This window comes from Oreochromis aureus, linkage group 14 (genome assembly GCF_013358895.1).
Source record: "Oreochromis aureus strain Israel breed Guangdong linkage group 14, ZZ_aureus, whole genome shotgun sequence".
Taxonomy (NCBI): Eukaryota; Metazoa; Chordata; class Actinopteri; order Cichliformes; family Cichlidae; genus Oreochromis; species Oreochromis aureus.
The window spans coordinates 17,579,352-17,593,915 of record NC_052955.1 but is presented as its reverse complement, the minus strand read 5'-3'; the positions used below and the strand labels follow the sequence as shown (position 1 = coordinate 17,593,915).

The 14,564-nt window shown below is 41.0% G+C and overlaps 1 protein-coding gene and 1 long non-coding RNA gene across 2 annotated transcripts in view; both read right to left on the bottom strand.

The window, feature by feature from the left end:
* LOC120432856 overlaps positions 1-14,564 on the bottom strand; it is a 520,225-nt gene that overhangs the window by 486,588 nt on the left and 19,073 nt on the right. The gene's annotated exons all lie outside the window — the stretch shown is intronic.
* Positions 12,471-14,294, bottom strand: LOC120432860. Its single transcript, XR_005608140.1, has 3 exons — positions 14,164-14,294; positions 13,994-14,047; positions 12,471-13,898 (listed from the first exon to the last, which is right to left on the bottom strand). It is a non-coding gene; the product is annotated as an uncharacterized LOC120432860 (long non-coding RNA).

The window sequence follows — 14,564 nt, the reverse complement described above, 5'->3', positions numbered from 1 at the left end:
ATTCACAGTCTGAGCGGATTCTGTTACCTCCAGGGGTCCAGAGTCAGCTGAAATTACAAACTCAGCTTCTGGGGAAGCCCCGGAGAGAGTGACAGTCTCAGGAATTGCCATAGAATCCATCTTCGTGGGCACAAACCTAGAGTTCTCTTTTGCAGTGCTTGTTATTTTGTCTTTGGGTTTAAAAGAAATACACAAATTTTTGACCCCCAGGGACCTGGAAAATGTAGCTTTAGGAAAAACAGTCTCTGAATTAATAATCTCTGACTTAACAGAATCTGAGCTAGCAGACACGATGTTAATTAGTCCAGACTCAGACGGAACAGAATAACCAGTTCTTTGCATTGTTATGGGTAGGAGGAGCATGAGGAGAACAGTCTTTTAGATCACCCAAGTAGGAAATTTTGATTTCAGAAAAAACAGTCTTTTTCTTCTCAGCCATAATGTAACCAGACCTTGGGCCTTCAGACCCAGTAAACTGTTCAGTATCTTTTACACTCACCATAGCCGTTTGCTCTGGTGAAGTCCTGGGTTCCGGCCGAGGGAATGTTCGCTGCCTGCGCCACCGACACTTCCTGCTGTAAATGGGAGAGGAGATTGTGGTGGTTGCCGGTAATGGCAGAGAGGTTGAATCCGGCTCCTCATCCTCGGACCATATTGTAACCCTGGTTAACATAGTTGTCAATAAACAAAAGCCTGTTAGTAAAAACAGTCATAAGAAACATATTACAGGTGATAAATAGAACATAATGGTTAAGGAAATTCATTAAAAACATCAGCAATGATATAATTCATGGTATAAGATTTCAATTGTGTTTAAAAACGTGTTAAAAGGTTAAAAACTTGCTAATTTATGGTGTTTTTATGTTAATTAAGGTAAAATGGCTAAAATATGTGTTCAGACTCTTATTGTGAAAGGGTACGCTGCAGCGTGACTCCTGTGATCAGCCACACCCAATCGGGTTGTTCCTTCTTTTGATGCTGGAGAGGAGAAATGCAGATAGTCGTTGCGGAGCTGCTGCCTAAACGAGTGAAAAAAATATTAAAAACAAGTCAGAAGCCTACATAAAGCCATTTTTGTACTCTGGAGAATATATTTTTGTTTTTCCGACCTGTCTTTGCCTTGGTGACGTTGTGAACATAACCGAACGGGACTTGGTGAGTTCAGAAATTGTATTTTATTTCATGCAAGAAATGTTTTGTTGTATTATATTGCTCATTTCATGCAAATGGAAAGTCAAGGTAGCAGATTTATGCTGTTTTATGTTAAAAACGGTGGATTGGTGCTTAACCGACACACAGGCTGTAGTTCAAAGGCCTTTGACGGTATTTCAGCGCGCCATATTGGCGTCACCTCATTTAAGACTGAATAAGCTGGAAAAAACGGACTTTTACTGTTATTTAAGGGCTACCCGTGTGTTATTTTCAAATGTTTATGTATATTGCTTTGTTGTTATGGTAGGCCATTAAGGTTTGGATCGGGAAATGCCGAGCTAGAATCGGAGTTTGATCCGCTGAGCGAGAAACAAGATGGCGAGCCACCCAGGGACCCATTGAACTGTACCGAGCAGGAAAAAGGAAAACCGCCCCTGCTGGACGTTGAACTCTTTCACTAAAAACTGGTAGGATTAATCCATACACCTCTGCAAAAGAACAGTGGACTTTCAAAGCATTGGATAATCGTTCAGAGCAATTCCAGGATTTATAGTTAAAGGACACAGAGACAATTTTCTTTTGTTTATTTGTTTGTTTAAGGGATTTGTTCAGCCTTTTGCTGAATTGTTTTCAGTTTTTACATGTTTTGTAATTTATTTTGGTCAACCTTACATTTTAATGCTGTAATGGTGTTAATGGAAATGTAAATAATTTTGTTGGGTTAAAACAAAATAAGAACTGGTTGAAATGTACAGGTGAACTTAGACCAAGATTAAATTAAATCTTGGGCTTAAAAGAACTAAGCTTGATTTAAATAACACAGTGTTAATTCAAATAGGTCAAAGGATAAACTTGAACTTAGAACTTGAAATGAATAAAACAATAACCTAGGTTGAAGATAACATCCTTTTAAAGCCAAATAAGAGGTTTTGAAATAAATAGGATAAATTAACAGAAATTACTGAACAAAAGGAAAGAAAATACCTCGTTTTCTTTAAATGTGAATTTGAATGTTTTATATAATGTTTGTCAACTGTCTATTATCTGTTTTTTTTGCAAAATAACAAGCCGGCAATTTAAACTTATTTTCTGGTCTGTGGTCTTTATTACATGCTGCACTCATTACTACTCTAGTAGTCGAACCTAACTGGTCCTAGTGTACTGTAACGACTCCAGAGGTGTTACAGAAGTGGCGAGCCAGCCAGGAGTAGTAATTGATTCCTCAAGGTTGTTTTCCTGACCCAGACCTCAAAAATAGGCCAAGTCCGGCAAAATGGAAATAGTTGACAGAGAGAATGTTAAAATCCCAAACTCAGTTATTGTTAGTGGGATTACAGGCACAGACGCTGATGAAGCTTTAAAAGACTTTTTAAACAGATATGGTCGAACAGCGAGAACCCTTAAGATAGATGATCCCAAGTCTTCTTACCACAGAAATGTTATTGTGGAGTATGAGAGTGGGGGGCTGCTCTGTCAACACTTGAACCCTTACTACCTTACACACTTGAATGTCCGAATGAAGTCACTTATCAGATCTGAGCCCTGTCACCTGAGTACATCGCAGCTGTTACCAACGTCGCCACCAACAGTTTTTCAATGAACTGCAAAGCATTGCTAAACTTAGTGGCAAATCTTTTGAAGCTGTTCTGCATGAACACCTTTCCCAATGTGCTCAGTCAGTCACACACAGCATAGAAGCTCCTACCCCAGATGCACAAAGTGAACCAACAACCCAGGTACAAGCAAATGACCAACCTATCCAAAGTGAAACTGCAGAACCAATCAAAGCTAACGAACGCATCAGCGATTCTGAGTCAGTCAACCAGACACAACCAGATCTACAAACTACCATTCCACAGAGCTTTATAACACACCCTGAGGTGCAAAAGGTTGTAGTAGAGCACATTGTGCGGTGAAGCTCTTGTCTCACCAGTGAACGCCTCTTTCCGCCTCAGAAATTTTTCAGGCAAACTGCCCTGTCCTAGTCATGAGGTGGACTTTGATACATGGCGCCACAGTGTAGAGCTCCTACTTCAAGATCCCAATCTGTCTGACTTGCAACGCTCGCGGAAAATCTTAGACAGTCTTGTACCGCCTGCTGCCAACGTGGTGAAACCTCTGGGCCCTGAAGCTTTGCCTTCAGCTTATCTTGAACTACTCTATTCAGCTTTTGGCACTGTGGAGGATGGCGATGAGCTTTTAGCCAAATTCCTCAACACATTGCAAGATGCAGGTGAAAAGCCTTCACACTACCTCCATCGCTTGCAAACAGCTCTCTCAGAAGCTCTGAAAAGAGGTGGTGTCGTAGCTGGTGAAGTAGACCGACACCTTCTGCGTCAATTCTGTCGGGGTGTTGGGATAATGCCTTGTTAACAGATCTTCAGCTCGAAAGGAAAAAGACAAACCCCCTCATTCACTGAGCTGCTGCTACAGTTGAGAGTGGAAGAGGACAAGCATACTGCAAAAGAAAACCGAATGAAAAACATTTTGCTGCCACCAGACCAAAAGTAGCCTCTCACTCTATTGCTGCAAATGCTGACTTTCCTGCGCTCACCATGCAAAATGATCTAACTGAAATGCGAACACAAATAACTGCGCTGCAGAGTGAACTGACAAGATTGAAACCCCAGAAAGTAGACCCACCAGTAGATGCTCAAAAAGATCTGGTCACAGAACTAAAGGCACAAATCAGTCAGCTCCAAAGCCATCTCGCAACATTAACCCCGAACCCTCCTAGGAAAAAGTCCAACCCTCCAAAAGCTAATGCTAAGACCAACTCTAAAGTACCAGAACAAACCCCCTTGACATCCCAAGCTGCGAAGAGTAGGCCCAAGCCTGGATACTGTTTCCAGTCTTGGCGAAGACGGCCATATTGCCTCTGTGTGCCCAAATGACCCAAACCCGTCTTTAGTCACTGACAAAAGGAAACAGTTGAAAGAAAAACAGTTACTGTGGGATAGACAAAACAAGCAAACACAGCCTTTAAACTAAAGGGAGCCCTCATTGTGGGACAAATGGGTGCTACGGATAAAACCAGTCCCACCGAACCTTCAGATAAGCCCAAAAACCGATTCTCAAACAGTAAATCAGCCACTGTGAAACTACCCAAAGGTCTAATTGGAGCTAAGTACACTGCTCAAGTAAAAATCAATGATCAAGCTTGCAACTGCCTTCTTGATACCGGATCATAAGTGACCACAGTGTCCCGGTCGTTCTATGAAAAGAATCTTGCAGACCTTGAAATCCATCCAATACAGGACCTGCTAGAAGTCGAAGCTGCAAATGGTCAGAATGTCCCATATTCAGGCTATATTTGTGTCGACATTACCTTTCCAAAGAGCTGTTTTGGTACTGAACTTGCTGTGTCTTCTCTTGCATTAATTGTTCCAGACACACGCTCTAGTGTTCAGTCTTCTCTCTTAATTGGCACTAACACTCTTGACCTTGTCTTTGAAAGCCTCTCCTTGGCTGATACAGACCTCAGTATCCTGCCTTATGGTTATAGAGTAGTACTGAGCGTGTTACAACAAAGACACAAGCAAAAAGAGGACGACAGCCTTGGTCTTGTCACTCTGTCAGGGAAGGAGCCTGAAGTCATTCCTGCAGGCCAAAGTCGAGTCTTAGAGGGTTTGGTGCACGCAAAAACTGAACACTCAGGCAGGTGGGTAGTGGTCGAGACCCCCTCTACATCCTCCTTGCCAGGTGGTGTCTTGGTCACCAACTGTCTACTTACCCTTGCTGAGAAACCCTCACAAAAGCTTCCAGTGGTCCTGCGAAATGAAAGTAAGCATGACATAGTTATCCCTGCGAAAAGTGTCATTGCTGAAATGCATGCTATTCAAGAGATCATACCAAACAGTCAGATCACAGAGCAGTCTAAACAGACTCCCAGCTCAAACCCTGCTGAGCTTAACCTTAACTTTGCTGATTCTCCAGTCCCTGCTGAATGGAAAGAACGAATCACACAAAAGTTAAGTGCTATGTCGGAGGTTTTCGCACTACACGATACAGACTTTGGTTGCACTAACAAAGTGAAGCACCAAATCAAACTGAGCGATGAAACCCCCTTTAAACACAGACCCCGTCCCGTACGACCACAAGATCTTGACGCTGTACGGAGGCATTTGCTGGAGCTAAGCGATGCAGGTGTCATTCGTGAATCCGAGTCGCCATTTTCCTCACCGATAGTGGTGGTAAGGAAGAAAAATGGAGACGTAAGACTTTGTGTAGATTACCGCAAGTTGAATCTGAACACCATCAAAGACGCCTCTGGCGCTTCCTAATTTGGAAGAAGCGTTCTCCGCCTTGACAGGATCGAAGTGGTTCTCGGTTCTTGACCTCAAAAGCGGGTACTACCAGATCGAAGTGGATGAGGCAGATAAGCACAAAACAGCCTTCGTATGTCCGATGGGGTTCTTCGAGTTCAACAGGATGCCCCAAGGCATAACAAACGCTCCCAGCACATTTCAAAGGCTGATGGAGAAATGTATGGGCGACATCAACCTTAAGGAAGTCCTGGTCTACCTAGACGACCTTATAGTTTACTCCGAAACCCTCGAACAACATGAGACCCGCCTTCTCCACGTGCTTAATCGTCTCAAAGAATACGGTCTGAAGCTATCGCCTGAAAAATGTATGTTTTTTCAGACGTCAGTTCGGTACTTAGGGCACATTGTCTCCCAAAGCGGTGTAGAAACAGACCCGAAAAAAGTAGCAGCGTTAAAAACATGGCCAAGTCCCAAGAACTTGAAAGAACTCCGCTCCTTCTTAGGGTTTGCGGGGTATTACAGACGGTTTATTAAGGACTTTTCTAAGATCGTAAAACCCCTTACCAACCTAACTGCTGGATACCCCCCACTGCGGAAAAGCAATGGCTCTAAGTCCAACTACATCCAATACTTTCAGCCAAAAGCTCCTTTTGGGGAGAGATGGACAGAGAGTTGTCAGAAAGCGTTTGAGGCGATTATAGACAAACTGACTTCTGCCCCAATTTTAGGCTTTGCCAACCCCAAGTTGCCTTATGTATTACACACAGATGCAAGCACAACTGGGTTAGGGCAGCTCTTTATCAAGAGCAGGAGGGAGAGTTGCGGTAATTGCATACGCAAGTAGAGGACTATCGGCGAAAGCCGTTATCCTGCTCATAAGCTTGAGTTTCTTGCCCTCAAATGGGCTGTAACGGAAAAGTTTTGCGATTACTTATATGGCAGTCCTTTCACAGTAATAACTGACAGTAACCCTCTAACTTACATTTTGACCACCGCTAAGTTAGACGCGACGAGCTATCGCTGGTTGTCCGCCCTGTCCTCTTTTGAGTTCCAGCTTAGGTACAGAGCAGGCAAACAAAACATGGACGCAGATGGCCTGTCTCGTCGTCCGCATCTCGAGCCATTAAATGACCTTGTCTCTCTGAAGGAACAGGAGGCGGATCCGTCAGTTTGTGCAACACCACTTGCCTGGCACCGATCCTTTCACTCACGTTCCCTCTCAAGCTGTCAGTGCAATCTGTGAGAAACATCTAGTCCTCCAGTCTCTTGACACAGACCATGCTCTCGCCTGCCCACTCGTGACATCTCTGTCTATGTCCGTTGATGCTGTTCCCGACAGTTTCGACCAGTGTGATGCTTTTCCTGTCATTCCAAGCTTGTCAGAAGAAGAGTTAAGACAAAGTCAAAGAAACGATCCTGCTATCAATGAAATCATACACCAGCTTGAAACAGGTGAAACATCTCTCCTCCTACTGTGCGCAACGAGATCCCACAACTTAGCATCCTTCTGCGTGAGTTAAACAAACTTGAGTTGCAGAATGGGATTTTGTACAGAAAAAGGCAAGTAGATGAAGAGGCCCAGTACCAGCTGGTTCTTCCTGAAAGTCTAAGACCTATGGTGTTCAAAAGCCTTCACGATGACATGGGTCATTTTGGTCTTGACCAGACCCTTGATTTAGCCAGAACCAGATTTTTCTGGCCAAAATGGCCTCAGACATAGAACAAAGGATCAAAAGCTGCAGCAGGTGTATTTGCAGAAAGACCCTGCCAGAGAGGGCGGCACCCCTAGTAAACATTCAAGTCACCAGACCTCTAGAGTTGGTGTGTATTGATTTCTTGACAATTGAACCAGATCGCAGCAACACTAAAGATGTCTTAGTTATTACAGATTTCTTTCTGACAGTATGCTGTAGCCATGACTACTCCCAACCAAAAGGCTAAAACTGTAGCCAAGGCCCTGTGGGAAAACTTTATAATCCACTACGGTTTTCCCGAGAAGTTGCATAGCGATCAGGGAGCAGACTTTGAATCAAAAAGCGATCAAAGAGTTATGCGACCTAGCTGGAATTCAAAAGTCAGAACTTCACCCTACCATCCCAGGGGAAACCCTGTGGAGAGGTTTAATAGAACCCTGCTAAACATGTTGGGTACACTCAAAGACGAAGACAAGAAACATTGGCGTGACTTTGTTAAGCCTCTTGTGCATGCGTATAACTGCACCAAACATGAAAGTACAGGATTTACGCCATACGAGTTAATGTTTGGCAGGCAGCCTAGGTTACCCATTGATCTTGCCTTCAATGTCCCCTGAACCATCGCCAGCAGCAATCTCACTCACAGTATGTTAAAGCCCTCAAATCTCACCTTCAGGAGAGCTACCAACTGGCTACCAAAAATGTTAACAAAGTTGCTGAACGTAACAAAGCTAGATATGACAAACATGTAACGGAATCTGTCTTAGGTGTTGGAGATCGCGTGCTTGTAAGGAATGTTCGGATTAGGGAAAAAAACAAATTGGCTGATAAGTGGGAGTCCATCGTCCACGTGGTTGTAAGTCAAAAAGACAACCTCCCAGTATACACAGTCAAACCTGAGTATCACCATGGTCCCACTAGAACTCTCCACAGAGACCTTTTGTTACCTTGTGGGTTTTTGCCAACTGCCCCTGAAAATCCTCCAGCAGTCCAAGTAAAGCCTCATCGGCCAAGCACACGTCAACACCCAACAACTGATCCTGATGAACCTGAACTTGAATACCACTCTGAGGAGGATAACTACTCTCTGTATTACCCTCCACCTCCTCCCAAGGAGATCTCAAGGTCGATTGAGGAATACAAAGTAGTCTTTCCTCCCAAGGCTAAGTCAAACCATGCTAATGAGCAACCCAAATCAGACAATTCTCAAGTCTCAGAACATGTGACAGTGCCTGATATTGCTCAAGAGCACATGGACATGACGGAAACTGTACACTTACCTGATTGTGGAAACCTACCGGATATGGAAAACTTACCTGAAAATGACAAAATACCTGAAATGGAAAACGTGCCTGAACCTGCAAAGGAAAGAGCTCAAATGACTCAACAAAATGAAATGGACAATGTATCGGACTCAACGAAAACTAATGATGAGGAAGCAACTCAAACTCAGGTGAACGGACCTGAACCTGTAAACAATGAAACTGAAAGAAATGACCCTGAAGCAGAGCAATCGGTCAGAAGATCATCCAGAGAGAGAACAAAGCCCAAGCACTTAACTTACCCTCAATTAGGCAACCCTCTTGTTGGCATAGTTCAATCTTTGTTCCAAAGCTTAAGTGAAGCTGTGACAGGCTCTATTGAAATCCATGATATCCAGGTAGTCTGATCTATGCATTATGCAAAGGGACTTGCATACATTTAAGAGGGAGGGTGTAACCCTGGTTAACATAGTTGTCAATAAACAAAAGCCTGTTAGTAAAAACAGTCATAAGAAACATATTACAGGTGATAAATAGAACATAATGGTTAAGGAAATTCATTAAAAACATCAGCAATGATATAATTCATGGTATAAGATTTCAATTGTGTTTAAAAACGTGTTAAAAGGTTAAAAACTTGCTAATTTATGGTGTTTTTATGTTAATTAAGGTAAAATGGCTAAAATATGTGTTCAGACTCTTATTGTGAAAGGGTGCGCTGCAGCGTGACTCCTGTGATCAGCCACACCCAATCGGGTTGTTCCTTCTTTTGATGCTGGAGAGGAGAAATGCAGATAGTCGTTATGAGCTGCTGCCTAAACAGTGAAAAAATATTAAAAACAAGTCAGAAGCCTACATAAAGCCATTTTTGTACTCTGGAGAATATATTTTGTTTTTTCCGACCTGTCTTTGCCTTGGTGACGTTGTGAACATAACCGAACGGGACTTGGTGAGTTCAGAAATTGTATTTTATTTCATGCAAGAAATGTTTTGTTGTATTATATTGCTCATTTCATGCAAATGGAAAGTCAAGGTAGCAGATTTATGCTGTTTTATGTTAAAAACGGTGGATTGGTGCTTAACCGACACACAGGCTGTAGTTCAAAGGCCTTTGACGGTATTTCAGCGCCCATATTGGCGTCACCTCATTTAAGACTGAATAAGCTGGAAAAAACGGACTTTTACTGTTATTTAAGGGCTACCCGTGTGTTATTTTCAAATGTTTATGTATATTGCTTTGTTGTTATGGTAGGCCATTAAGGTTTGGATCGGAAATGCCGAGCTAGAATCGGAGTTTGATCCGCTGAGCGAGAAACAAGATGGCGAGCCACCCAGGGACCCATTGAACTGTACCGAGCAGGAAAAAGGAAAACCGCCCCTGCTGGACGTTGAACTCTTTCACTAAAAACTGGTAGGATTAATCCATACACCTCTGCAAAAGAACAGTGGACTTTCAAAGCATTGGATAATCGTTCAGAGCAATTCCAGGATTTATAGTTAAAGGACACAGAGACAATTTTCTTTTGTTTATTTGTTTGTTTAAGGGATTTGTTCAGCCTTTTGCTGAATTGTTTTCAGTTTTTACATGTTTTGTAATTTATTTTGGTCAACCTTACATTTTAATGCTGTAATGGTGTTAATGGAAATGTAAATAATTTTGTTGGGTTAAAACAAAATAAGAACTGGTTGAAATGTACAGGTGAACTTAGACCAAGATTAAATTAAATCTTGGGCTTAAAAGAACTAAGCTTGATTTAAATAACACAGTGTTAATTCAAATAGGTCAAAGGATAAACTTGAACTTAGAACTTGAAATGAATAAAACAATAACCTAGGTTGAAGATAACATCCTTTTAAAGCCAAATAAGAGGTTTTGAAATAAATAGGATAAATTAACAGAAATTACTGAACAAAAGGAAAGAAAATACCTCGTTTTCTTTAAATGTGAATTTGAATGTTTTATATAATGTTTGTCAACTGTCTATTATCTGTTTTTTTTTTTTTGCAAAATAACAAGCCGGCAATTTAAACTTATTTTCTGGTCTGTGGTCTTTATTACATGCTGCACTCATTACTACTCTAGTAGTCGAACCTAACTGGTCCTAGTGTACTGTAACGACTCCAGAAGTGTTACAATATCGCTGCGAGGAAAGAGGCAGGTGAGCGGTGGTCAGAGCAGGACATGGAGGGTGGAGAATTCTGCTGCAGTGGTGTGGAAACCCCATTCCGCTTTAATGGCCGCTGCTGCATTGCAGAGAGCTCCATCTGCTGCTGCAGCGGTGGCGGCTTCGGCGCTGAATACCGGGAGTGGACAAGAATGGCTAACTCTCGGGCTTGCAGTACCTCCCGGGCCTCGCGCACCATGTTTATTGAGTCCATAAATCCTCTGAGTTGACCAAAGTGGGGGTTCCTCTCGAGGGTCGCTTCAATGGCTTTGATCCTACTGTCACCGCCCGAACATCATCAGTGTGGGAAATCCACTCTACCAGACCTTGGATGCGGGCCAAATCGCTTTCCCGGGCTGTTTGGCATCCAGTACAAAAAGTAAAATATCATGATGATGATGTTTCTTCGAAAAAGTGTCATTAATCAAGTTAGTGTTAGTGAAAACAAATCCTTCACATTCCTGGATTTTTTGCGGAATCAAACTGAACACTTATTTGTAACAAACAGCACAGATAAAAAGTTCTTAAAACCTGAAAATGTTTTCGGAGTTATAGATATAGCCTAATAACTCACGTGGAGCGCAGGATTCGCCGAAGAGTGCTGACAAACTATTCCGCCGTGTAAACCTGAAGTCAGCTGATCTATACAGTGTGCAGAACACAAAGCATCTTAAGCTGTCAAATCATGACCCGTCAATGTGTTGAAGTTATACAATAACTTTAACACGTGCGTAAATGGGCACATCACTATTGCCTTTTCTTTCTCTCTTTTTCTTTTCTTTTTTTGTTCTTTTCGTGAGTGTCATGTAATGCTAAGTATCTATTAACGTCATCGTTAGAATTCAGACATTAGTCTAAGATATTTATGAACTTTCTGATTCCACTCATTTGCACCATTTTGGCAGATTTTTAATATTATATGTAGAGAAAAACAAATTGTGTGTATTGTGGACTGATTTCAACAAAAGGCAGCTTGGTGGCACGATGGTAGCACTGTTGCCTCACAGCAAGAAGGTCCTGAGTTGAATTCCACCATCAGTCTTTCTGTGTGGAGTTTGCATGTTCTCGCCGTGTTTGCGTGGGTTCTCCGGCTTCCTCCCACAGTCCGAAGAGGTGCAGTTAGTATGTCTTTGTACTAAATTGTCCATAGGTGTGAATGTGCGAATGTTTTTCTGTGTCTCAGTGTTAGCCCTGCAACAGACTGGGGACCTGTCCAGAGTGTATCCTGCCTCTTGCATTAAGACAGCTGGGATACGCTGTAACGAAGAGGCGCAGTGCCAGTTTGGCTACTCAAAGATGTCACACAGGTGTTTTGCATATGTATTTGTAAGAGTTTCCTTTTCACCAGCATACAACTTTGGCAGAAGAATATTTAAATAAAATAATACAAACATGACTTACTGAGATTTGAGGTTTGGGATTTGTGATTGTGTGGGGTTTTTTTTTTTTTTTTTTGTTAATGTGGATTCAGAGTGGACATGGCAAATTAACGTAAATGTACCTGCACATGGGAAGAACAGGATTTAATCACGCATGAAATTTTAAAATCAGCTGAAAGAAAAATCTGTGAATATAAACACAAAAATGTTTTTATGAGCAAAATGAGGATCAAAGATTGTCGCTGATGACCCACGCAACTGATAATAGTAGAATGGGAAGTATTTTGTTTTTTTGTTCTTTTAGCCTATTTTGTCTGGCAGCTTTGATACGAATTATAGTCAACAATATAGTTTTATGTTGTGCAAAGACACACAAAAAAGTGTAATGCTCAGATATGACTCTGTTAGAAAATACTTAAAGAAACTAAGTCAGTTGAGTTTTAAGTGGATATAATTATTATTAACAATTAAAGCTACATTAAGAGGCCAAACAGAGGTATATTGGTTGGGTAGATCATTTTGGACCTTTTAGATTGCTTGCTCATGTTGCTTTTTAGTATCGGGAAGCTATTTGAATACAAGAGAAAACACAGCAGGTTTAATTAGTGTTTGTATTTATTTATTTGAATCCTTAAAGGATAATAGGTCCATTCAAATATTAAACATTTACAATATATATATGAAATATATTAACAACAACAATTATATTAACAACAAAGTCACTAAATCAAACAGGCAGTGTTTATGTTTCCTTATACCTTAAATGTCCCTCAAATCCTTACTAAATTCCTTACCATTCTTAAATTCCCATACCTATCCTTACCATTACCACAAATATTTTACATGAATCACATTCAAAGAAACAGAAACTAATGGAATTTTTAGTGGGTCCTTCTAACATATTTGTATTCATGATATTGGCACTAAGTGTTTATCATTCATTAGAATTAACAATCACAGTAAATCATGGACTTTACCACAAGTATTGAATTGTATGGTTCAAGGACATGTGCACACAGTTGTCATGTGTATTTTAGATCAGTGCAAGAATCAAAGTTACATTTAGATTTTGTTCAAATTTAGATTTCAGCAACAACACTGTGCACCAGCTTGCTGTGTTACAGTACTGATTAATGTCAAGTTGTGTGAATCACTACAATGTGAATCCCTGTAAAACTGAAGTTAAAAGCTACACTGTTTTTTGTTTTCTTTACTTAAAGTACCTAAATTCTGTCTGTGATAAGACATCTTGGGATGTGTTAAACAGAGCAACATGGTTTGGCTGGACATAGGCAGAGTAATGTATAAACAACATATCATGTGAAGTATTATATACTACTGATAAATGGACAGGTTCTTCTATATAACACTTTTCTACCCTACCTGAGCACTCAAAGCGCTTGATACAACGTCCCTCATTCACACATTCATACAACGACTTCTTTCTGTGTTTAAGTTCAAGCAAACATTCACACTGTGATGGGTGCATCAGAGAGCGATTTGGGGTTAGTATATTAGGTTGCAATGCAACAAGTACTCTGTAATAAATATGGTAACAAATTGCTTTGTAAAATAATGTTAACCAGTATAATGTGATGTGTAATTAATTAATTTTCTGTGTGACAAAGCCAACACTGTGAGTAAATATGTGAAAAAAGGAGAACTTGTTCAAAGAAGGGAGCAACAGATCCACACTGACCATGTGTACATCAGCTAGTGGTGATCTGAGATGAACATTTGGAAATAATGAAATGGAGTGACTGAAGAACAGAGTCATGATTGAAATCAATGAAAACATTAACTTTGTTAAAGTAGTAGGTCTTCCCAGCAATCAGTTTAGGGGAGCTGCAGCGATCATCTCTTTCCAGGATGTAAGGGAAAGGCAGAGCTTTCACTTTGGCCTCCATCCCATGGACCTTCAGCACACTCCTGAACACAATGCTCTGCAGCGACACACTTTCCACAGTCCCAATGTGCACTAAACAATGAGACACACAAGTACTTTACATATACTTGTAAACAGCATTTGTTCTGATGTTTAAAAAAAAATCTAAATTACAGATGATATCTTACTTTCTTTGCAAAGATCGATTTTGTTCAGATTATTCACAGATAGAAGTCTGGATCCTAAAAACAAGAACATTATAGGTGTATTATTGGTTAAATACAGAATCTGGGCTGTGGCATTGAGATAATATGACATACACTGAAGATAAACTTTGTGAGAGAACATCTCAACAGACCATTAATCATCTTTCTCTGATCCTGTCCTGGTTCATGGATTCTTCTCAGCCCCCCAGCACAGCATGACCACAGGGTGGTGTTATAGTAAAGGTGACCACAGCATCTGAACCCTGTCTTGGCAGAGTAGAGCACCTCTTTGTCCTCACTTGAGCAGCAAACATCCTGGTTTTTGAAAAGATATATAGCATTTTATGTTAAATAAAAGCATGATTGTTTGGACTCATTGAACACTGTGTTAGTTCAGACAAGCCATAAAGTCAACTTCAGCCAGTAATGTTGATACACAGCTGATATCAGGTAAATTTTTGGAGATTAATATAAAAGATTACTTTGACTAAAGTCAGTCTGACTGTCAAATATACAGTAAATACTTCCAGCAAACAGTTTCATGATAGAGAGA